The sequence below is a fragment of the Pongo pygmaeus genome, chromosome X (genome assembly GCF_028885625.2).
Source record: "Pongo pygmaeus isolate AG05252 chromosome X, NHGRI_mPonPyg2-v2.0_pri, whole genome shotgun sequence".
Classification (NCBI taxonomy): domain Eukaryota; kingdom Metazoa; phylum Chordata; class Mammalia; order Primates; family Hominidae; genus Pongo; species Pongo pygmaeus.
The window spans coordinates 89011076-89038084 of record NC_072396.2 but is presented as its reverse complement, the minus strand read 5'-3'; the positions used below and the strand labels follow the sequence as shown (position 1 = coordinate 89038084).

The 27009-nt window shown below is 38.3% G+C and overlaps 1 protein-coding gene across 1 annotated transcript in view; it reads left to right on the top strand.

Moving 5' to 3' along the window:
* SATL1 (spermidine/spermine N1-acetyl transferase like 1) overlaps positions 1 to 27009 on the top strand; it is a 143275-nt gene that overhangs the window by 27293 nt on the left and 88973 nt on the right. Inside the window, exon 4 of the mRNA XM_054470643.1 lies at positions 20357 to 20485. The gene's annotated coding sequence lies outside the window, so the exon portion shown is untranslated. The remainder of the gene's footprint in view (positions 1 to 20356; positions 20486 to 27009) is intronic.

Below are 27009 nucleotides of genomic sequence, written 5' to 3'. Positions count from 1 at the left end.
CACACAGAAACTGTGAGATAATAAATATGTGTTTCTATAAGTTGACAAGTCTGATAATTTGTTATGCAGCAATAGGGAACTAATACACAGATCAAAACTGATTCTGAAGTCACCTACATTTAAGACTGGCCAGCTTCCCCTCTATATTCTCGATATTACCCTTTCCTCTTTTCTTACTGAGGTTTTCTCTTTTTGAGTTTCCACATGTATTGACCCAAAATGAGTTCAGTGCCATTCTCTCTTATTTAATTCTCTTAATGATTTTACATGTCCCATGAAAGTTCTTTTTTTTCAGTTCTATCTTTCATCACTTGTCCTCATAGATGGTATATCTTTCCTAATATATGCTAAGTACATTAGAAAAACCTGTTTTTATTCAATCACACAGCTGGCATTTTGTCTTACTGCATAATCAAAATCCTTAAAACTGCAAATCTGTGTTTCCTTAATTTATCACTGTGAGGTCACTCATTAATTCACAATGCGGTTTTTTGGGGGAATGTTATTTTGCTATGCGGTCAACCAAAAATGTCCCCCTCTCAAAAGAACCACAACTTATTATGTTAACAAATACCAGTTATCCATTTTTGGTTCTTTCTCTTATCAGGCAAGAAAGAGTAGTATATCTGATGGGATGAAACAAGGCCTATATAAAATTTGGATTTGGTGGAGCTAAACACAGACTCTTTAGCTTCAGCAGTGTGGATGTGTTAGGGAGGATTCCTTTGGAAGCAGTAGGGGTCTCCAAATATAGAGGGATGGCTGTGTGCCTCCTTTTTTTTTTTTTTTATCAGTTTGGACCGAATTTAAACTTATTAATCCAAACCCAGTCCTCGATCCAACTAGGTAGATATAGAAAATTGTTTTAAGCAAAACTTAAGGAGTAGAAAATTATAAAGTAGATGGCAGGGCCAAAGAGTAACGGCAATGGTGAGATTATTTTTGAGATCCGGTCTCAGAAAGAGTGGCGATGGTAGTGGCTATAAGAGTGTGGCACTCCACTCATATGTGCACATGAGGGTACAGAAAAAAAAACAGTAGCTAGTTAGTGAAGGCAGGTTTCTCTGGAAGTAGTGACCATATCAAACTCTGGAGGTAGGGTAACCATATAATCTCTTGCCCAAACCAGAACACTTATGAGAGTGGCAGTGGCAGCTGTTAAGGTTTACATTAAAATAACAGGCAGAAGTGTGTAGAGGGAAATTTATAGCACTAAATGTCCACAAGAGAAAGCAGGAAAGATCTAAAATTGACACCCTAACATTACAATTAAAAGAACTAGAGAAGCAAGAGCAAACACATTCAAAAGCTAGCACACGGCAAGAAATAACTAAGATCAAGCAGAACTGAAGGAGATGGAGACACAAAAAAACCTTCAAAACACCAATGAATCCAGGAGCTGGTTTTTTGAAAACATCAACAAAATTGGTAGACCGTTAGCAAGACTAATAAAGAAGAAAAGGGAGAAGAATCAAATAGACACAATAAAAAATGATGAAGAACAGACAAACAGCCAAATCATGAGTGAACTCCCATTCACAATTGCTACAAAGAGAATAAAATACCTAGGAATCCAACTTACAAGGGATGTGAAGGACCTCTTCAAGGAGAACTACAAACCGCTGCTCAAGGAAATAAAAGAGGACACAAACAAATGAAAGAATATTCCATGCTCATGGATAGGAAGAATCAATATTGTGAAAATGGTCATACTGCCCAAGGTAATTTATAGATTCAATGCCATCCCCATCAAGCTACCAATGACTTTCTTCACAGAATTGGAAAAAGCTACTTTAAAGTTCATATGGAACCAAAAAGAGCCTGCATTGCCAAGACAATCCTAAGCCAAAAGAACAAAGCTGGAGGCATCACGCTACCTGACTTCAAACTATACTACAAGGCTTCAGTAACCAAAACAGCATGGTACTGGTACCAAAACAGAGAGATAGACCAATGGAACAGAAATAACACCACACATCAACAACCATCTGATCTTTGACAAACCTGACAAAAACAAGAAATGGGGAAAGGATTCCCTTTTTAATAAATGGTGCTGGGAAAACTGGCTAGCCTATGCAGAAAGCTGAAACTGGATCCCTTCCTTACACCTTATACAAAAATTAATTCAAGATGGATTAAATGTTAGACCTGAAACCATAAAAACCCTAGAAGATAATCTAGGCAACACCATTCAGGACATAGGCATGGGCAAGGACTTCATGACTAAAACACCAAAAGCAATGGCAACAAAAGCCAAAATTGACAAATGGGATCTAATTAAACTAAAGAGCTTCTGCACAGCAAAAGAAATTACCATCAGAGTGAACAGGCAACCTACAGAATGGAAGAAAAATTTTACAATCTACCCATCTGACAAAGGGCTAATATCCAGAATCTACAAAGAACTCAAACAAATTTACAAGAGAAAAACAAGCCCGTCAAAAAGTGGGCAAAGGATATGAACAGACTCTTCTCAAAAGAAGACATCTATGCAGCCAGCAGACACAAGAAAAGATGCTCATCATCACTGGTCATCAAAGAAATGCAAGTCAAAACCTCAATGAGATACCATTTCACACCAGTTAGAATGGCAATCATTAAAAAGTCAGGAAACAACATATGCTGGAGAGGATGTGGAGAAATAGGAATGCTTTTACACTGTTGGAGTGTAAATTAGTTCAACCATTGTGGAAGACAGTGTGGTGATTCCTCAAGGATCTAAAACTAGAGTTACCGTTTGGCCCAGCAACCCTATTACTGGGTATATACCCAAAGGATTATAAATCATGCTGCTACAAAGATATGCACACATATGTTTATTGCGGCACTATTCACAATAGTAAAGACTTGGAACCAACCCAAATGTCCATCAGTGACAGACTGAATTAAGAAAATATGGTACATATACACCATGGAATACTATGCAGCCATAAAAAAGGATGAGTTCATGTCCTTTGCAGGGACATAGATGCAGCTGGAAACCAACATTCTGAGCAGACTGTCATAAGGACAGAAAACCAAACACCACATGTTCTCACTCATAGGTGGGAATTGAACAATGAGATCACTTGGACACAGGGCAGGGAACATCACACACCGGGGCCTGTTAGGGGGTGGGGAGCTGGGGGAGGGATAGCATTAGGAGAAACACCTAATGTAAATGATGAGTTGATGGGTGCTGCAAACCAACATGGCACATGTATACCTATGTATCAAACCTGCACATTGTGCACGTGTACCCTAGAACTTAAAGTATAATTTAAAAAATTAATAATAACAGACAGATACTGGGACTGTCCTGGTCACCCTACTATGAAGTCACAATTGGTGGACCCAAAGCTGAGCCTCCCCATGTTCTCCAGAAACATAGTCAATGTGACTTCCACTTTCTTCATCAAAAGAAATTTAACTTCCATGTCTTATTTCAAAAACCTTTGACACACCCTTTTGGGTATTGTATAGGCACAATCAGGGATTCCATTTTTCCACAGCCACAGTGAGGGGGATGCTGTGAGAATCTGGGACAGATGTGTCCAATGCACCATTAAGCCATGGTTCAGCTTGCAAATTTCAAGGTATAAATATGAAGTCGTGAAGGGGGCTCATTAGGACATAAGTGTAGGAAAGTGAGCAGATTCCCATTTAAATTTATGATCAAATTGCAAAACATCATCTGCAGGCTGGGAAAAGTAACTAAATGAAGAGAAGTTTGTGGGACTCACTGATGACATTCCAAAGATCAAAAATATTGTGCACAGGAAGATATGAAGTTACATCTAATCTATGTGGAACAGCCTGAGTAGGAGTCTTTTGTATTTGAAGTAACAGGCAAAGGAGTTGCGCTGTTCATTCTCCTCCCTAATGCCAATGAAGTTTTTCCAATTGTTACAGAATAAAGACTGTATCTAGGGAAGCAATGCTCAGAACGAGGAGTACACTGAACAATGGAAGGCTAGATCTGGGTTTCTCAGATGAATTGAAGGCTTTATAATTTATGATAAAGAATTTCCAGAAGTTCAACAGCACTGCTCAACCTATCCTACAATTCCCTAATTAATTATTTTTCTACTCTCTGAGACAAATATTTCACTATCTTCTCTCTCTTAAAACCTCCAGCTTCTCCATGTTGTTTATTCCCAGATAACCTCACTTCTTATTTCACAAATAAAGTAGAAACAATCAGAAGAGAACTATTTCATCTTCTCACCACCAAATTTACCAACCTATCTGCATCTGTATTAATACACTCTGCTGTGAATAAACTTTCTCTGCTTGTATAAAAGGCGCAGCCTTCCAAATGTTCTCAGGATTCCTCCTCTTGCCTCCCCAGAGCTTTTACTCATGCAATAATTTGCATTTTGTCTTATATTTACACTTTCTTCTTTTCTATTGGATCATTTCTATTAACATATAGATGTGAATTCCATAAAAACCATTAATTCCATATTTTCTCTTAGCCACTGCCTCATTTTTCTGCTGCCTATCATTATAAAACATCTCAGAAAAAGTTGTCTACCCTAATTTTCAACACTCCTTCACCACTCTTTCAGTTTTCAATTTATTTCAGGCTTGCTTCTGTTCCCACCTCTTTGCTGAAAGTGCTTTTGTCAAGGTTATCAACCACCTCCATGTTGCCAAATCTAATAGTAATTGCTCTGTCCTCCTCTGATTTGATCTCTCAGTAGCACTTAATACAGTAGACCTTTCTGTATTTCTTGAAATACTTTCTTCTTTCTCTTTTCTGGTATGCCACCACACTCTCTGGGTTTTTCTCTTATTGCTATTTCTGATTTACCCTAATTCCTTTTACCAACCCAGCTACTCTTTCACTACCTGACCTCTAAATGTTGAAGCACCTAAGGGCTTGTTACTAAGCTCTTTTTTCCTCTGAATCTATACTCTGGCTGTAAGTCCATTAACATGACTTTAAATAGCACCCATATCCTGATAAGTTTATATTTTTCAGCCCATGCTTGTCTCCTGAGATCTGTATTTGCATATCCAACTGTCTATTCACTATTTCCACTTGGATTTCTGATAGGCATCTCCAGTTAAACATGTCAAAACCAAAATTTTTTATCCTTTCTCACCACCAGCCTCAAACCTGCTCTGCCTCCCATGTTCCTTACCCATCCAGTTACTCAAACCAAAATATTTATGGTCATGCTTGATTTCTGTCTTTCCTTCATGCCCCGTGTTTGGCCAGTCAGCAAGTTTTGTTTGTTCTATTTATAAAATAGACCTCGAAGCCCACTTCTCTCTATCCCCATTGTCACCACTGTGGTTCAAGACATCATCTCTTTCTTAGACTTCTATCAGATTCTGGACTCTTCTTCCTGCTTATAGTCATGGCCCCTCCAAACCATTCTCTTTACAACATTTAGAATTATTACCATAGAGACAGTGCTCCTGTATGACTTTCCACTGAACTGACAACAAAACCAAATATCTTACTGTATCCTACAAAGCCCAGCATGACATATCTACCTTATCAACATTTCAGCCATGTTGAATTTCTTTCTTTGAAAACATCAAGCCCGTTTTTCCCTAAGGATTTTTGTAGTAGTTCTTCTCTCTGTTTAGAAAGTTATTTCCCTTTTTATATGGAAGGGTTTTCCTCAGCCTTTATTCTCAATTCAAATATCTCTTCAAAGTCTTGCCTAACTTTTCCATTTAATGTTATCCACTCCCAAGTCACTGTTATATCATCCTGTTTTATTTTATTTATAGAATTTATCACAATCTGAAATTATTTTATTTACTCGCTTATTTGTTTATTGTCTTCCTTCTCTCCCTTCTTGAATGTAAATACTATGAGGACAAGACTCAATATGAGATACCACTGTTTCACCAATGTATAGAATGGTTTTAGGCATATAGTAGGCATTCAATAAATTTTGTTGAATGAATCAATGAATGATATCTACTGAACAGTGATGAGTGCATTTTTATGCTAAAGACCAAAAGGAATAACATTGGTTCCTTCTCCTATAGAGTCTGTAATCTCAATGCTGTGACCCTATACTTTAATGGTCTCTTGAAATATCCAAGATAATGCTAAGCACAGATGACGAGTAATCTGAGCAATAAATAAGGCAAAGTGAGCTCTCAATCAGAACCAATCCACTATCCAGGATCCTTTAATTTTCCATCCTTCTGGCTAACTGCCTTTTGTTATCTTTGTGCCCTCATAAGAAGAATAAGAACAAGAAATACAATTTGTTACTCAAACTAATCAATTTGGCTTCTATTATCAGCTTTAGTCCAAGGTTGGTAGAAGAAAATGTTCTAAAAGGAAATTGGATTAATTTTTTTTTGTTTGAAGATTTAATACATACATATTTCCTTTAGTCTCACTTCTTGATCAGAGCTAAAGATAATTAAGCATTGGGTATTTAAGATCTGGCGAATGAATAGTGGTCACATAACCCCTGTGCGTATTCACAGGGGATCAGTGAGTCAAGGAAATAAAATAAAGTCAAAGAGGTAATTAGTCTTCAACCCCCTACTCTAGGATTACTCCAACAATTAGAAAGGAATTGTTTCTTTTCCTGTCTTTGCTCCAAATAATAGCCTTATCCAAAAACATAGTGACTCACAGAACCCTATGAGCTCTTCTGGATCAGCTGTGAAGTGAATTTTAACTTTCTCAATGTTCTTTAATGCATGCCAGATAGGCTTGTGAAATGAAAAGTTTCACACCCAGGATTTTAAAAAAAAAGCCATAAATGTATAGCAAGTATATATAAATGGGAGGAGTGGCCAAAATGGCTGACTAGAAGCAACTAGTGTGCGTGGCTGTCATGGAGAGGAACAGAAGCAGTGATAAATATAATACCTTCAACTGAAACATCCAGGTACTCACATTGGGATTAATCAAAGAAACAACTTGACGCACAGAGAATGAAGAAAAGCAAGACAGGACAACAACCCACCTGGGAGCAACAGGGAGCCAGGGGATCCTCCCCAGCTGAGGGAAGCAGTAAGTGAATGAACGACCCTGGGAAACTACCCTTCTCCCACAGATCTTTGCAACCCTTAAGTCAGGAGATCTCCTTGTGAACCCACTCCACCAGAGCCTTCAGTCTTCAGTCTGACAGACAGAGCTACATGGAGTCCTGGCAGAGCAGCTGCTCGGGCATGCGTGAAGGCCTTGAAGACTTAGATACTCAGGCATTCCAGCAAAAGTAACTGCAGCTTTGGCAAAGTGAAAAGTTACACTCCTGTACATACTCCTAGGAAAAAGGCTGAATCCTTGGGGTTGAGCAGCAACAGCCTACAAGCCTCACTTCCACGGCACTACACAAGATAAGACCCACTGGCTTGGAATTCCAGCCAGCTACCAGTGGCGGCATTGCACCTCACTAAGAAGGAGCTCCGGGGGAAAGGGGCGGGCCGCCATCTTTGCTGTTCAGGTACCTTAGCCATTCCAGCCTTCAGGCTTTGGAGAGTCTGAGGTGACCCGGGGCAGAAGGGATCCTCCAGCACAGCACAGCTGCTCTACCAAAATGTGGCCAGACTGCTGCTTTAAGCAGGTGCCTGGTCCTGATCCTCCTCACTGGGCAGGATCTCCCAACTGGGGTCTCCAGCCTTCCCCAGTAGAGCTGTCCAGCTGACAGAGATCTGAATTCTCCCTGAGGTGGTACTCCCAGAGAGAGGGGTGGGATGCCATCTTTGCTGTTTGGATGACTTAGCCATTCCAGCCTTTGGCCTTCGAAGTGCTTTGCTCTTTGGGTGACTTAGCCATTCCAGCCTTTGGCCTTCATAGTGTGTGAGATGACAGGAGGCTGAAGTGGACCCCTAGCACAGCATGGCTGCATTACCAAAACGTGGCCAGACTGCTTTTTTAAGTGGGTGCCTTTCCCATTCTTCCTCACTGGGTGGGACCTCTCAACTGGGGTCTCCAGCCACTTCCTGAAGGTGCCGTTGGTCCAGCAACAGGTCCATACCTCCCTGGGACAAAGCTCCCACAGGGAAGGACGGGCTGCCATCTTTGCTATTTTGCAGGCTTCACTGGTGACACACCTCCAGGTTCTGGAAAATCCGAGGTGACTAGGGACTGGAACAGGCCCCAAGCATACCGCAGCAGCCCTATGGAAAAGTGGCCAGACTGTTACGTGGGTGCCCGTTCCCATATCTCCTCACTGGGCAGGTCCTGCAGGCCTGGACCTGCAGCCACCCCCCACCAGAGCTACTGAGCCAGTACCAAATCAGTAACTCTCTGGACAGAGGCCCCAGGGGCAACTGACAGCCGCTTGGTCACTGCCTCTACAGTGGAACTGCCCTTGCCACCCTTGGACTAATGAAGGAGCAAAGACCCTAAGTGCCCTATCCACCCCTCCAACAAGCTGCAGTTGACCCAAGGAGAGGAGGCCAGTCCATCTCCCATAGGCCCTGCACACCCTCCATGGCTCATCACCAGAAAGGGAATGCCTGGCTTGGGCCCACAGCACAAACCCTCCATCTTGGGCTGACTGCACTAAGTGATTGCTGACCTGCATCGCTACGGATTGAAGCCTCTAGGAATTAGCGAAGGACCCTTGGCAACAACCCCCACTAGGATTTCTTTCTCTGCTGCCTCTAAGCTGGGGAAAGAACATAAACACTGAGATTGCCCCAGAGCTTCAGTGCCTAGCATTGGAGTGCCAAGTCACAAACTATAGCCAGCACTCAAGAGGGAGAGGAACCCACACTTTCAGAGCACGGCGAGGGAACAGAGCTGCAACTGTGAGGAAACACAGGGGAGCCACATAACCAAGCAAAACTCTACCAAAGACGTAAAGACAGAAATACTGTTCAAAGACACCAAGAGCAACTGCAACAAAAGCAAAAATTGGCAAATGGGATATAATTAAACTTTGAAGCTTCTGCACAGCAAAATAAACTATCAACATAGTAAACAGCCTACAGAATGGGAGAAAATGTTTGCAAACTATGTATCTGACAAAGGTCTAATATCCAGCATCTATAGAGAACTTAAATTAAAAGAGATACCATCTCACACCAGCCAGAATAGCTATTATTAAAAAGTCAAAAAATAACATGCTGGTGAGGTTGTGGAGAAAAGGGAACCCTTATACACTGTGGTGGGAATGCAAATTAGTTCAACCATTGTGGAAAGTAGTGGCGATTCCCCAACGAGCTGAAAGCAGAAGTACCATTCAACCCATCAATGTCATTACTGGGTGTATAGCCAGAGGAATACAAAGCATTCTACCATAAAGACACATGTACACAAATGTTCATTGCAGCACTGTTCACAATAGCAAAGACATGGAATCAACCTAAATGCCCATCAATGACAAACTGGATAAAGAAAATGTGGTACATATACACCACGGAACATTATACAGCCATAAAAGAAGGAGGTCATTTCTTTTGTGGAACATGGATGGAGCTGGAGGCTATCATCCTTAGCAAACTTAACACAGGAACAGAAAACCAAATACCGCATGTTCCCACTTATAAGTGGGAGTTCAATGATAAAAATTTATGAACACAAGGAAGCAGCAGACACTGGGATCTACTTGAGAAGGGAGGGTAGAAGGAGGGAGAGGAGCAGAAAAGATAACTATTGGGTACTGAGTTTAATACCTGGGTGATGTAATAATATGTACAACAAACTCCCGTGACACATATTTATCTGTGTAACAAACCTTCACATGTACCCCAAACCTAAAATTAAAATTCAAAAAAGAAAGTATACATAAATGGAGTTAGAATAACTCATTGAAAGCATAACTTACAATAGATCAGGGTATACAATGGCACACGATACAATCTTTTTTTTTTTTTACTTTCATTTATCTCTTCTCTGGTATTCTTTTTTATTATTATTATTATTATTATTGTCATACTTTAAGTTTTAGGGTACATGTGCACAATGTGCAAGTCTGTTACATATGTATACATGTGCCATGCTGGTGTGCTGCACCCACTAACTCGTCATCTAGCATTAGGTATATCTCCTAATGCTATCCCTCCCCCCTCCCCCCACCCCACAACAGTCCCGAGAGTGTGATGTTCCCCTTCCTGTGTCCATGTGTTCTCATTGTTCAGTTCCCACCTATGAGTGAGAATATGCGGTGTTTGGTTTTTTGTTCTTGCCATAGTTTACTGAGAATGATTGTTTCCAATTTCATCCATGTCCCTACAAAGGACATGAACTCATCATTTTTTATGGCTGCATAGTATTCCATGGTGTATATGTGCCACATTTTCTTAATCCAGTCTATCATTGTTGGACATTTGGGTTGGTTCCAAGTCTTTGCTATTGTGAATAGTGCCGCAATAAACATATGTGTGCGTGTGTCTTTATAGCAGCATGATTTATAGTTCTTTGGGTATATACCCAGTAATGGGATGGCTGGGTCAAATGGTATTTCTAGTTCTAGATCCCTGAGGAATCACCACACTGACTTCCACAATGGTTGAACTAGTTTACAGTCCCACCAACAGTGTAGAAGTGTTCCTATTTCTCCACATCCTCTCCAGCACCTGTTGTTTGCTGACTTTTTAATGATTGCCATTGTAACTGGCATGGTACTGGTACCAAAACAGATACAGATCAATGGATCAGAACAGAGCCCTCAGAAATAACGCGGCATATCTACAACTATCTGATCTTTGACAAACCTGAGAAAAACAAGCAATGGGGAAAGGATTCCCTATTTAATAAATGGTGCTGGGAAAACTGGCTAGCCATATGTAGAAAGCTGAAACTGGATCCCTTCCTTACACCTTATACAAAAATTAATTCAAGATGGATTAAAGACTTAAACGTTAGACCTAAAACCATAAAAACCCTAGAAGAAAACCTGGGCAATACCATTCAGGACATAGGCATGGGCAAGGACTTCATGTCTAAAACACCAAAAGCAATGGCAACAAAAGCCAAAATTGACAAATGGGATCTAATTAAACTCAAGAGCTTCTGCACAGCAAAAGAAACTACCATCAGAGTGAACAGGCAACCTACAAAATGGGAGAAAATTTTCGCAACCAGAATCTACAATATCCAGAATCTACAATGAACTCAAACAAATTTACAAGAAAAAAACAAACAACCCCATCAAAAAGTGGGCAAAGGACATGAACAGACACTTCTCAAAAGAAGACATTTATGCAGCCAAAAAACACATGAAAAAATGCTCACAGTCACTGGCCATCAGAGAAATGCAAATCAAAACCACAACGAGATACGATCTTAAAATTGGGCCTTAAAAGCCAGCAAAATAGAACCAGAATCTCTATTAATTAAAATTATTGTTAATTAACAGTCCCCTATACTATCTTTAAATTCTCTATTGCCAGAAGCATAGAAATGTAATGAAATTAAGTATTTTAAATCTCTAAGTAAAACATTTCCCTACTTCTGATCTAAGTCACCCCCACACACATGCATGAGTGCACACACACATGCACAAAGGCACACACGAATATACATTTATGTGAACGTGCTGGAAGCTGCATTAAAATGCAGTCATCTTCCTTGAGTTCTATTTAACACCATTAAATAGTACCCTGAAGTACTGTAGACAAGAAAGAGTGAATGCGTCTGCTAAAGGTGCACATTTTACAACTATAGAGAATTTAAATCCTGAGAGAATCTGACTCATGTTCCTCACAGATTTCTTCATTGGCAGTACACCTAATAAAGACCATATGTTTTAAGTTTTTATAGGGACAGCACTGATTTTATGTAACATTTTTTCAATAAATTTTAATTATATAATATTATATATAATAAATTGCTAACGGTATTACCTGGATATGTTATGCCTGTGTAAAACTTTTAATGTAGATAAATGGATTTAAAAAAAACTTTTTTATACCACGTCCTAATTTTTAGATCAGAAAATATAATTACTATACATGTATCACCTCTTATTTTAAAGAAATTCCTTTGTGAATTAGTGATGAGTAAGTGAACACAAAATTTAGTGGAATAAGCCTGGGGATCATGGTCAAGTTTCTAGCATCAGTCCCTTTAATTTATATCCATGTGCTCTCCTTGGGTGATCACATATACTGACAGGTTTTCAGTACCAGCTTCACACTTTTTAACCTATTGGAGCCTTACGTTCCTTAGTTTTTAAGTGGAACTAATAATAACAATGTCTGCCTCATAGTTTTCTGTTACGAATGCTAAATGAGATAATATGTATGAAGTGCTCAGTCCAGTGATTGGCAAGGTATATCTGCTCATTGTGTGTCAATAAAGGGATGTTACTTCTTCAATTATTTATGTCATTTTTTATTGAGTACTTTCTTTTGTTTTTTTTTTTAATTTATTTTTTTTTATTTTTTATTTTTTATTTTTTTATTTACAATTTTTTTTTCTTTTTAGAATCTAGACACAGAGATACACAAGACATAGATGTTATAGTTCCGGGGGAAGGGAAGACAGACAAGTAAATAGTCTTTGTCTCTAAAGAATGATGAGAGGAACAAGTGAGAGGACACATATGAATTACTTTAAAAATGAGGCACGAAAAACAAAAGTGAGGGATTTCTGGTCATTTATACTTATTCATTTTTAAATTTTAATTTCTGTAGGTACATAGTAGGTGTATATATTTATGGGGTAAGTGATATATTTTGATACAGGCATACAACATGTAATAATCACATCAGGGTAAATGGGGTATCCATCACCTCAAGCATTTATCCTTTCTTTGTGTTACAAACATTCAAGTTATAATCTTACTTATTTTAAAATATACAATAAATTATTGTTGACTGTAATCACCCTGTTATGCTATCAAATATTAGATCTTATTCAATATGTTTAACTAAATTATACACCCATTAATCATGTCCAATCCCCCAACCACTACCTTTCACAGCCTCTGGCAACCTTATTCTATACTCAGCCTCTGGCAACCTTATTCTACACTCTATCTCCATGAGTTCAAGTGTTTTAATTTTTAGCTCTCATGAGTGAATGAGATCATGTGAAGTTTGTCTTTCTGTGCCTGGTTTATTTCACTTAACATAATGATATCCAGTTCCACCCATGTTGTTGCAAATGACAGAACTTCATTCTTTTTATGGCTAAATCGTACTTCCTTGTGTATAGGTACCACACTTGCTTTCTCCATCTGTTGAGGGACACTTACGTTGCTTCCAAATCTTGGCTACTGTAAACACTGCTACAATAAATGTGGGACTGCAGCTATCCTTTCCATATACTGCTTTTCTTTCTTTGGGGTATATACCCAGCAGTGGGATTGCTGGATCATATGGTAGCTCTACTTTTAGTTTTTTGAGGAGCTTCCAAACCGTTCTCCGTAGTGATATACAAATTTACGTTCCCACCAACAGTGTATGAGGGTTCCCTTTTCTCCGCATCCTTGCTAGCAAATTTAATATGTTCTTACTAATTTGTGGGACCTGAAAATCTAAAGAATTGAACTCATGGAGGCAGAGAGCAGAGGAATGGTTACAAGACACTGCTAAGGGTAGTGGGGGGAGTGTGGGGAGGTAGGGATGGTTAATGGGTACAAAAATATAGAAAGAATGAATAAGCCTGTAATCCTAGCACTTTGGGAGGCCCAGGCGGGCTAATCACGAGGTTAGGAGATCGAGACCATCCTGGCCAACATGGTGAAACCCCGTCTCTACTAAAAATTACAAAAAAATTAGCTGGGCATGGTGGTGTGCGCCTATAGTCCTAGCTACTTGGAGGCTGAGGCAGAGGAATCACTTGAACCAGGGAGGCGGAGGTTGCAGTGAACCGAGATTGTGTCACTGCGCTCCAGCCTGGTGACAGAGCAAGACTCCATCTCAAAAAAAAAAAAAAGAATGAATAAGATCTAGTATTTGATAGGACAACAGGGTGATTATAGTCAGTAATAATTTAATTGTACATTTTAAAATAACTAAAAGAGTATTAGTGAATTGTTTGTAATACAAAGGATACATGCTTGAGGGGATGGATACCCCATTTTTACATGATGTGATTATTATATATTCCATGCCTGTATCAAAACATTTGATGCCCCATATATATATATATATATATATATACCTATTATGTACCCACAAAAATTAAAATAAAAAAATTTAAAGGTACTCAACATCATTGACCATCAGAGAAATGTATATCATAACTACAATGTTATAGCATCTCACCCGAGTTAAAATGGCTTTTTAATTCAAAAGACAGGCAAATGCTGACGAAGATATGGAGAAAAGGGAACCCTCTACACTGTTAGTGGGAACGTAAATTAGTACAACCACTATGGAGAACAGTTTGGAGATTCCTCAAGAAACTAAAAATAGAAGTAATATAGGATCCAGCCATCCCCCTGCTAGCTATGTACCCAAAAGTAAGGAAATCAAGATACCCAAGAGTTGTCTGCATTCTCAAGTCTATTGCAGCAATATTCACAATAGCCAAGATTTGGAAGCAACCTAAATGTCTATCAACAGAATAGAGAAAGAAAATATAGTACATATGCACAATGGAATACTATTTAGCCATTAAAAAGAATGAGATTCAGTCATGCACAAAAACACAGATGGAACCGGAGGACATTATGTTAAGTAAAATAAGCCAGGCACATAAAGCCAGATTTTACATGTTCTCACTTATTTGTGGGAGCTAAAAATTAAAACACTTGAACTCATGGTAATATAAAGTAGAATGATGGCTACCAGAGGCTGAGAAGAGTAGTGGCAGGGGCAAGGAGTGGGGATTTGTATTGGGTTCAAAAATATAATTAGATAGAATGAAGAAGATCTAGTATTTGGTAGCATAACAGAGTGACTACAGCCAACAATCATTTATTGTACTTTTAAAAATAACTAAAAGGGTATTAATAACTAAAAGGATTTTTTTGTAACACAAAGAAAGGTAAATTCTTGAAGTGATGTATACCCCATTTACATTGATGTGATTATTATGCATTGCATGCATGTATCAAAATAGCTCATGTACTCCATATATATATACATCTACTGTGTACCCAGAAAAATTAAAAATTAAAATTAAAAAAATTAAAATGAGAGAAATGTCTATTCGTATACTTTGCCAAATATTTAATTGGGTTATTTGTCCTTTTACTTTTGAGTTGTAGGAGCTCTTCAATATATTCTCGATACAAGTCCTTTAGCAGACATATGACGTACCAACATTTTCTCTCACTCTCTTACTCTCTTTTTACTTGCTTGGTGATGTCCTTTGAACACAAAATTTTAAAGTTTGATCATTTCCAGTCTACTTATTTTTTCTTTTATCAGTTATGCCTTTGGTGTCATATCTAAGAAACCATTGCTTATCCCAAGGTCACAAAGATTTGCACTTGTTTTCTTCTAAGAGTTGTATAGTTTTAGCTCCTTACATTTAGGTTTTTGATCTGTTTTCAGTTAATTTTATATATTGTGTGAAGTAGATGTCCAGTTTCATTATTTTGTATATGGATATCCAGTTGTCCCAGGATGATTTTTTTGAGAAGACAAATCTTGTTCCCATTGGATTTTATTGGCACCCTTGTAAAAAAAAATCACTTGACAATAAATGTGAGGGTTTATTTTTGAACTCTCAGTTCTACTCCATTGATCAATATGTCTATTCTTATATCAGCACCTCACTGTCTTTTTTTGAAATTAGCCTACTTCATGCTTTGAAGTACTTCACTGTCTCGATTACATCCTTTGTAGTGATGTATGCATCCTCCATTTTTGTTCCTCTTTTTCAAGATTGTTTTGGCTGTTCTGGCACTCTGGCATTTGCATATGAATTTTAGCATCACAGTGTACTGCAAAAAAATGCAGTGGGGATTTTCATAGGGCTTGCATATTGTATCTGTATGTCAATTTGGGGAGTATTGTCATCTTAACAATACTGTCTTTTAATCCATAAACACGGGATGTCTTTTCATTTATTAAGGTCTTCTTTACTTTATTTTGACAATTTTATTTTACTTTATTTTTTCCTTAATTTATTTCAATGTTTTGTAGTTTGTAGCTTTGTGCTTTCTTGTTAAATTTATTTCTAAGTAGTTAATCCATTTTGATACCATTGTAAATGAATCTATTTTTAAATTTCATTTTAGGATTCTTCATTGTTAGTGTATAGAAATAAAATTTATTTTTGTGTATTGATCTTGTATCCTGCTCAATTTCAACAACAGGCTCAGTATAACCTGAGGTTACATTCAACTCCATGACTGGTGTGGGTTTGTAGGAATGTGTTTTGGTGTGCTCTGTTTCTTCCATTAAGAGCTGAAACCTTGGGATTTCCCCCCAGCCTTGAAGAATGCACACACTTATGAATTAATTCAACCTGCAATTCAGTTGTCACATGTTCTCACAGTGATCTTTTGTCAAATGCAGTTCTGAACGTGCTCTCAACGTTTTGAACCCCCATAGACAAAACTATTATTATTATTAATAATATTATTATTATTTAAGACGGAGTCTTACTCTTGTCGCCCAGGCAATTTTGGCTCACTGCAACCTCCACCTCCTGGGTTCAAGCAATTCTCCTGCCTCAGCCTCCCAAGTAGCTGGGATTACAGGCGCCTGCCACCACGCCCAGCTAATTTTTGTATTTTCAGTAGAGACGAGGTTTCACCACATTGGCCAGGCTGGTCTTGAACTCCTGACCTCAGGTGATCCACCCACCTCAGCCTCCCAAAGTGCTGGGATTACAGGCGTGAGCCACTGCGCCCAGCCTATTTTTATCCAGATTAATTCTTCATTGTTTGTTTCCAGTTCTAATCCAAAATATGTCCTTCTTTTTGAGTCCCACCTCCCCTCATCAACTGTTTGATCATAAATTTTCTCCATGAATAACACTATTTTGGAGACTCTTAACACTCAATCTTCTAAAAATGTGGACTACACTACTTCCATTTTTTTACCACTCACTCTCTTCCCAGTCTACCACTGTCTGCTTTCTGTCCTCCACCATTCCACTGAAAATATGTGCTCATTCTCAGTCTAGAGCCCAGAACAAAAGTCTTGGCCAAAAGCAGAGATTTGAGAGTTATTTATTCCCATAGTTTTAACTACCATTTCTATGATGATATCTTCTAGGTCAGTATTTATAGCTAAGGCCTTTTTCCTAAGCTGCAGACCTACTGTATGTCTCCACCTACCTACTGTATTTCTCCATCCTATGACACACAGGTTCTCCAAACAGGGTCAAAACTGTTGTCTTTTTATGTATATATATACACTTTAAGTTCTGGGGTACATGTGCAGAATGTGCAGTTTTGTTACATAGGTATACACATGCCATGGGGGTTTGCTGCACCCATCAACTCATCAACTACATTAGGTATTTCTCCTAATGCTATCTGTCCCCTACCCTCCCACCCCCCGATAGGCCCCAGTGTGTGATGTACCCCTCCCTGTGTCCATGTGTTCTCATTGTTCAACTCCCACTTACGAGTGAGAACATGAAGTGTTTGGTTTTCTGTTCTTATGATAGTTTGCTGAGAATGATGGTTTCCAGCTTCATCCATGTCCCTGCAAAGGACATGAACTCATCCTTTTTTATGGCTGCATGGTATTCCATGGTGTATATGTGCCACATCTTCTTTATCCAGTCTATCATTGATGGACATTTGGGTTGGTTCCAAGTCTTTGCTATTGTGAATACTGTCCTTTTATTATGCCCACACATAGTGAATGGTGTTACCAAACACCCAGTAATCCAAATCAGAGAACTAAGACTCTATTCTGGACACCCCTTTACACAGTCTCTCATACCTGTCAGTTCTATATTTTAAATACATTTTTTTCACCTCTGTTACTACTAAGTTATTACTACTAGGCCATGATCACATCTTACCTTGACCGTAACTGGTGTCTGTGTCTCCAATCTTGACAACTCTTTCCTCCACTCCCATACATTTTGTACAAGGTAACCAGTGATATTTCTAAAATGCAGATCTGATCACAGCACTCTTCTTTTTAAAATCCTTCAATTCTCCTCTCCAACTGCCTACCACCTGCCACTGTCTTCATAATAAAATTTCTTACCATGACTTAGAAAAGTCTTTGAAATAACAGATGCTGGCAAGGTTGTAGAGAAAAGGGAACACTTATATACTGTTGGTAGAAGTATAAATTAGTTCAACCATTGTGGAAAGCAGTATGGTTATTCCTCAAAGAGCTAAAAGCAGAACTACCATTTGACCTACCAGTCCCATTTCTGGGTATATACCCAGAGGAATATAAATCATTCTACCATAAAGACCCATGGACACAAACGTTTATTGCAGCACTGTTCACAATAGCAAAGACATAGAATCAACCTAAATGCCCACCAATGACAAATTGTATAAAGAAAATGTGGCATATATACACCATGGAATACTATGCAGTCATAAAAAGATTGAGATTTGTCTTTTGCGGGAACATGGATGGAGCTGAAGGCCATTATTCTTAGCAAACTAATGCAGGAACAGAAAGCCAAATACCACATGTTCTCACTTATAAGTGGGAGCTAAATGATGATAACCTATGAACACAAAGAAGGGAACAACAGATACTGAAGTCTAGTTAAGGGTGGAGGCTGGGAGGACAGAGAGGAGCAGAAAAGATAACTATTGAATGCTGGGCTTAGTACCTGAGTGATGAAATAATCTGTACAACAAACCATCATGACACAAGTTCACCTATGTAACAAACCTTCACAGGTACCTCTGAACCTAAAATATAAGATAAAAAAAGTATTTGACTGGACTGTGCCCCCTATGCTCTAGATATGTTGAAACATGAATATATACAGTGGGCAGCTCTTCAAATAAGACACACTTGCACTCACTTTAATGGCTTTTCAGACTCTTGCCATTGCCTGGATTATCTATCCTTCTTCTTCGCCTGGCTAGCTGCTACTTATATTTGAAAAGCCTTCCTTAATATTTCCTGGGTTAGGCATGTATGAATTCACATAGCATCCTGTGAGTTACCCTCTTACAGTATTGAACACATTGTACTGTCATCGTTTTTCCTCCCCATTAGACTGTTAGTTTGAGTACTGTGATATAATCATATATGTTTTATCTCTAGCAATTTGTACAGTAACAGGAATCAATTAGGTAATCAATATCTGTTGAATGAATGATATGGAATATATAGTACCATTATTCCCTGACATTTGCATATCTTAAAAGTACTTAACTCCCATTAAAGACATAACCACAACTTTCATTTAACTAAAACTGTTGTAGTATTTCTAGCTTTGATTTTTCCACTTTTAGAGTGCAAGAATCTAGAGTAGAGTAGAGTGAGGTTAAACACTTAAGATTAAAACTTCTGTATGTGATTTTTAAAATACACATAAATGTTTTATTTCTAGTATATTATCTGTAATTCATTTACCAAATGTCATCTATAAGTAGTCAAATAATGTATGATTTTTTATACCTTATTAGGTACTAGGCAGTCTGCTAAATACTAGGGATAAAGAAAAGAATATGACACAGTTTCTGCCCTTAAATAGCTCAAAAACTAATGGGGAATATGGATTGACATATTTTTATACTTCAATGTAGTATGCAGTATGGGGGGAGTATATATGAGGTGCTGTGGAAGCAAGTGGACAAAACAAGTGACTGCTTGGCTTCATCAGTGAAGTATTCTACAAAGAATGTGTTTTTTTAATCTAAGCTTGGAAGAACAAGTATGAGTTTTTCAGGTATGTGGGAGTAGGGGCCAAAGAAAAGTGAGGACATAAAGACAGAAAAAAGAACATGTGTAAAATGTGGAAAGTGTGAAAATGTAGGTAGTGTTTGTGGAACTCCAAGTACCTCGAAATGGTTAGAATACAGGACAATGGAGGGGAAGAGAAGGCATGGAAAATGAGGTTGGCAAAGAAGGCAGGGGCCAACCAGGAAAGGCTTTATGCCAAAAAATAGAATTTTCATCCTGTAGGTTACTGAGCACAATTAAAAAGCTTTTACTTAAGAAAGTAACAAGATTATATTTATGTTTTGGAAAGGTCATGCTGGATCCACCATGGAGAATGAATGGTGAAAGTTGAGACAGGGCAAAAATAGAAACTTATAGTCCACCTAAAAGGCTATGGTAACAGACAAGGTAAAAGATGAAGGGTGGTTGGACTATGACAGTAGCAGTAGAGATGGAGACAATTGATGGCTTTAAGAAATATGAAGAGCTAACAGATGGGATGTGATAATTGATACACCAAGTGAGGAAGAGAGAATACTCAAGGATCAAGTCCATGTTTCTGTCTTGTATAACTTGGGTGAGTAATGGTCTCTTTTACTGAGACAGATTAGGTTTCAATGGATTACACTGTTAAGTATTTATAGTAAATATACAGTTGAACCTTGAACAATGCAGGTTTGAACTGTGCATGTCCACTTTTACACAGATTTTCTTCCACCTCTGCTATCTCTGAGACAGCAAGATCAACCCCTTCTCTTCCTCCTCCTCAGCCTACTCAACATGAAGACAACAAGGATGAAGACCTTTATGATGATCCATTTCCACTTAATGAATAGTAAATACATTTTATCTTCCTTATGATTTTCTTAATAACATTTTTTTCTCTGGCTTAGTTTACTGTAATAATACAGTATATAATACATATAACATGGAATATGTGTTAATCAACTGTTTATGTTATCAGTAAGGCTTCTAGTCAATAGTAGGCTATTAGTAGTTAAGTATTTGAGGAATCAAAAGTTATACACGGATTTTCTATTGCACATGGTGTCAGTGCTCCTAACCCCCACGTTGTTCAAGGGTCAACTGTAACTAGAAAAGAGGACTTTGAATGTTCTCATCACAAAGAAATGATCGTTGTTACATCTGTGTAGTGTGGGAACAAGGAAAAAAAAAGAAATGATAATTGTTTGAGGTGATGGATAAGCTAAGTACCCTGATTTGATCATATACAGTGTATACATGTATCAAAATATCAAAATGTATCCAATAAATATGCACAATTATTATGTGTCAATTTAAAATGAAATAAAACTTTGAGAAAATAATGTCAGAATGATTTAAATATTATGTGTGTAGAAGTATTGCCTTCTAGAATGCATGATATTACACAATTGCATAAATAATAGGTATCGTTTATTATTATTATTATTATACTTTAAGTTCTAGGGTACTTGTGCACAACATGCAGATTTGTTACATATGTATACGTGTGCCATGTTGGTGTGCTGAACCCATTAACTCATCATTTACATTAGGGTATATCTCCTAATGCTATCCCTCCCCCCTCCCCCCACACCACGACAGGCCCCGGGGTGTCTGATGTTCCCCATCCTGTGTCCAAGTGTTCTCATTGTTCAATTCCCACCTATGAGTGAGAACATGCGGTGTTTGGTTTTCTGTCCTTGCTATAGTTTGCTGAGAATGATGGTTTCCAGCTTCATCCATGTCCGTGCAAAGGACATGAACTCATCCTTTTTTGTTATAACACTATTTGCATCAACTCTTTACCATAGTCACAATAGGACTGTGATAATAACATAATGAGGCTAATTTTTTGTTTACCTTATAAGAATTGGCCTCGTTATTTTATAGAACTGTGAATTTCCTTATCTTTTGAAAGATTGACAGGTCTGGTGACAACACAAGTAAAACTGCTAGCTGAATAAGTCCTATTTTATTAAGTAGAAGAATAGTTGTTTTAACATCTAGTATATCTTTTAGTGGGTATTATCTAAGATATTCTGCCTTCGATGTTGATAGTTTGTTGATAGCACATTTGCCAGTGATTAATCTTAACACAGTTATTTTGCCTATTAGTGGGAAAAAAGAAAGCGAGATTGAGTTCCTTGAAAAATAGGACCATAGCCTTTATCTAGCTGAGTTAGATGCCAAAGTGTGTGGATTAACCATCTGTAGATAATCATGAGATTCTAGCATTATTACTATTGCTATTTTATTTTTATGTCAGATGACTGACTTTATCTTATTCAAACAGGATAGATCCTATTGGATAAGGACATTATTTATTAGAATAAAACTTTCTAATTTTATTAGAGAAAAAACGTTTTTGATATACTGATTTTTATTTCTAGTTTTTCAAATTTTGTGTATCCTATAGCCTACATTATTTTTTCCTTAGCTTATTATAACAAATGTAGGCAGTATGGGTCAAATGTAGCTGTGTTATAACCATAAATTCAAATAAATACATTTTGAAATAATTTTATTAAATATCAAACTGCAATAACTATACAGACTGAGAAAGTTCATTATAAAAGAATATGTTTAAGCATGAATTAATGCTCAAACTTTTAAGCTTTTATATTTCTAAAAAGGAGCTTGGCAATCATATTTTTCAATTTAGTAATAGATTGGTATTGGAATAAATTAGAACTAACTAGCAAAGAAATGATTAAAGAAGAGACAAGAAGTTTCTTTTTCTGTGCATTTACTTATTGAATGCTCCTATTAGCCATTCTGACCATGCTGTATTGCTAGCAGTTGTCTCGCTCCAACTGTGAAATATCCATATTAGAGCAATGAATACCAATTGAATATCAAATCTTGCCAAGTAGTATTCATAGTCTTGTGTTACAGATGTCTTGCTATGCCTAATTCTGAAAACTCCATATATTATTCAAGTGGATATTAGCATAAATTTCACAGAGAATTTTTATCTGAGAGGGGAGGTTTTAAAATAGTAGATTCACAAAGTGGCTACCTTTTGGGATGCCGCGTAGCTGTTAGGAAATCTTATGTGATTACGTTTAAGTCTTTAACTGTGGGGAAGCCCAAAACTGTTCCACACATACTCAGAATTCACCACGTTACAATGCAGGAACATGGATGTAGACTTTTTGATACAACCATATTGCCACATCAAAATGTTGTCTGCTTCAAACAGGGACTTTCTCTGCAACAAGTTTTTTGGGAGTCATGCTCATAGAACCAAGGATAGCCTGGCACAGTGGCACATACCTGTAGTCTCAGCTACTGGGAAGGATGAGGTAGGAGGATCAATTGAGCCCAGGAGTTTGACTGTTGCTATGGCAACATAGTGAGAAACCCATCTCTTAAAACAAAAATAAAATAACCAGGGATAGAGGAAAGTTTTAAGAGAACATTCCAGCAAATTTAACAAATAAAACTTCACAGTTCCTGTGTTTGGCATATATAACTAAAAATCTGCAGCATGAAAGAATTTAGTATCAGTTGATCACTTTAATGGCTAAGTTATACTTCTGTATGGGTGAGCTAATTCTGTGATCAAAAATTTACTTTATTCACTGAAATACAAAATCCAAGAATATTGTGGCCAATTTGGCAGCCACATATCAATGTAGATAATGCTTTGTCTTTAATTCAGTATGAGAACTAGAAGTGAGAAGGGAAAAGAAGCACTGTTTACTAGATACTATTGCTCTTTATCAACATTCAATAATATTAATTGAGCATTCACAAGGTGCATAGCACTCATACAAGTATGAAGAAATATCAAGATGAATGTATCCTGATTGTTAAGAAATTTGCAATCCACATAGAAAAGTAATGAAGATATTTTTGCAAATATTTTAGATCTCTTTTTTCAAAAGTATAGTTTTGGGTATGCAATTTTTTTTTTTAGAGAGATGAAGTCTTGCTCTGTTGCCCAGACTGGAGTGCAGTGGTGCAATCACAGCTCACTATAGCCTCAGACACCTGGGCTCAAGTGATCCTCTCACCTCAGCCTCCCAAGTAGCTGGGACTACAGATAGAAGCCACTGCGCCCAGGTGCAAACATTTTTGAGAAACCTATCTCTGCATAAAACGGTTGTAGCTAATTGATATTACAATTGTTTTTATCTACAGATTTCCTTTTATAGGTTTAACTATTTTTACTTCTTACCATAACTTAACACACATACACACCACACACCTCTTCCCAACTTTTTTAAGTCCCCACATGTCTGCACGTCTCACCTCACTCATACATATCTAAAAGGACCCTTAAACCCCATATTAGCTTGAAAGTTAGCAGTTAATTATTTTCATGGAAAGTAAAAAGAAACAGGGTAACATATTTCCACCCAGCTAAAATATATTTTTTGAATTTTCATTTGTATGCTATGGCCAATTGTCTTTTTACGTACAGCATTTCTTTGCATGCAAGAAAGGTAAAAATTTATTTGCAAAGAGATAATAAATGGTAGAATATGCTAAAAATGTACCCGATAACTTTCACAGAATCATAGTAATTTTTAGATGAACAAATTAGAAACTTTTTGACTTCTGTGCTAATTTGTTTCCTTTTTACAATTATAGAGTAGGGATGAGAGGCTTCTAGGAGAATTTAAAAGGTTTAGAACTTAAAAAAAACATTAAAGAGAAATTAATGAAAATTCTTCTCAAACTATTCCCCAAACATTTTTTAAAAGGCAGAAACTCTTCCTAACTGATTCTACAAGGCCAGCATAACTCTGATACCAAACCAGACAAGGACACAACAACAATAACAACAAAACTACAGGCCAGTATTTCTGATGAACATAGATGCAAAAGTCCTCAAGAAAATACTAACAAATGAAAACCAACAACATATCAAAAAGGTAATACACCATGATCAAATGGAATTTATCCCAGGAATGTGAGGATGGTTCAAGATATGGAAATCAATAAATGTGATATATTACATTAACAGAATTAAGGACAAAAACCATACGATCATCTCAATAGCTGCAGAAAAGGCATTTGATAAAGATCAACGTCCTTTTATGACAAAAACTCTCAATAAATTGGTTATAGAAGGAAAGTACCTCAACACAATAAAGGTTATATATGATAAACACACTGCTCAGAATGGGGAAAAACTGAAATATTTTTCTCTAAGAACTAGAACAAGGTAAGGATGCCCACTCTCACCACTCTTACTCTACATAATACTGGAAATTCTAACCAGAGCAATTTTAGGCAAGAGAAAAAAATAAATAAAGGGCATCCAAATTGGAAAGTCCCTATTTGCAGATGACATGGTCTTTTATATAGAGAGAAACCTAAAGAATCCACCAAAAAATGTTAGAATGAATAAAATTATACAGTAAAGTAGCAGTATCCAAAATCAAAACTCAAAAAATTATTAATGTTTCTGTACACAAACAATGAACTATCTGAAAAAGAAATCAATTCAGTCCCATTTACAATAGCTACAGAAAATATTTAGGAATAAACCAAAACTACAAAACACTGATGAAAGAAACCAAAGAGGATACAAACAAATGGAAAAATAGCCCATGCCCATGGATGAGAAAACTTACTATTGTTAAAAAGACCATGCTACCCAAGACAATCTATATAATCAAAGCAATCTATATCAAACTACATGTGACAGAAAAAGGTGGAGCAAGATGGCTGAATAGATACACACCAGAACACCAAATTGAACAACTATCCACAAACACAAAAAAGCACCTTCATAACACCCAGAAATCAGGTGAGCAATCACACTGCCTGGTTTTAACATCATATTAAGGAAAGAGGCACTGAAGAGGGTAAGAAGGACAGTCTTGTCCTTCCAGGATTCCTGCAGCAGCTACCATATGCTGAAGAAAGAAAATCTGCATACTTAGGGGAAAGAGACCACAGTGATTGTGGGACTTCCTACTGGAATTTAGTATTGCCCTGTCACAGCAGAAAGCACCACTGTGTCCACAGAGGGAGCATTTAGACCAGACCCAGACAGAGGCGAATTGTCCATCCCAGCCACATAAAAGCCTGAGTTCCAGCAAGCCATACCACCATGCGCCAAAGTGCTCTGGGGGCCTAAATAAACTTGAAAGGCAGTCTAGGCCAAAAGGACTGAAATTCCTGGTGAAATCCTGGTGCTAGGCTGGGCTAAGAGCCTTTAGACTTGGGGTGCACGTGTCCTAGTGAGACAACAGCTGGGGCAGCCAAGGGAGTGCTTGCATCACCCCTTCCCCAACACCAGGCAGCTCAGTGCACAGGTCTGGGAGAGACTCCTTCCTTCTGCTTGAGGAGAGGACAGGGTAGAGTAAAGAGGACTTTGTCTTGCAACTTGGATACCAGCTCAGCCTCAGTAGATTAGGGCACCAGGCAGAGTCCTGAGGGGCCCCCATTCCAAGCCCCAGCTCTGGGATGACATTTCCAAGCACGCCCAGGGCCAGAAGTGAAACTGCTGCCTTGAAGGAAAGGACCCAGTCCTGGCAGAATTTATCACCTGCTAACTAAAGAATCCTTTTAACCAGCAGTGGTAACCAGGTGGTACTCGCCATGGGCCTTGGGTGAGACCCAGAACTAGGCTAGCTTCAGGTGTGACCCAGCACATTCCCAGCTGTGATGGTCATGAGAAGAGATTCCTGCTTGAGGAGAGGAGAGGGAAGAGTAAAGGGGACTTAGTCTTGCAGCTTAGGTACCACCTTGGCCACAAGGGGGTAGAGCACCAAGTGGGCTCCTGGCATCCATGATTCAAGACCTTGGTTCCTGGATGGAATTTCTGGTCCTGCCCTGGACCAGAAGGGAGCCCATTACCATAAAGGGAAAGAATCAGGCCTGGTAGTGTTTACTAAAAGCTGACTGAAGAGCCCTTAAGACTTGAGGGAACATCAGTGGTAGCCAGGCAGTACTTGCCACAGGCCTGGGGTAGTGATAGCCATAGGGAGAGACTGCTCTGCTTGAGGAAAAGTGAGGGAATGTAGGAAGGACTTTGTCTTGTGGCTTGGGTGGCAGATCAGCTACAGTAGAATAGATCACCAGGTAGATTCCTAAGATTCCCTACCTCAGGCCCTGGCTATTGGATGGCATCTCTGGACCCACAGGGGCCAGGGAGAACTCACTGCCCTGAAGGTAAGGACACAAGCTGGCTGGCTTCGCCACCTGCTGATTGTAGAGCCGTAGGTCCCTGAGTGAAACTAGGCACTTGCCAGGCAGTGGTCACCATGAGCCTTGAGTGAAATACAGTGCTGGCTTCAGGTCTGACCCTGCAGATTACCAGTGATGATGGCCACAGGGGTGCTTGTGTCACCCATTCCCTAGCTCCAGGCAGTTCCACACACAGAGAGAGACTGAGGGAAATGTAAGAGAAGA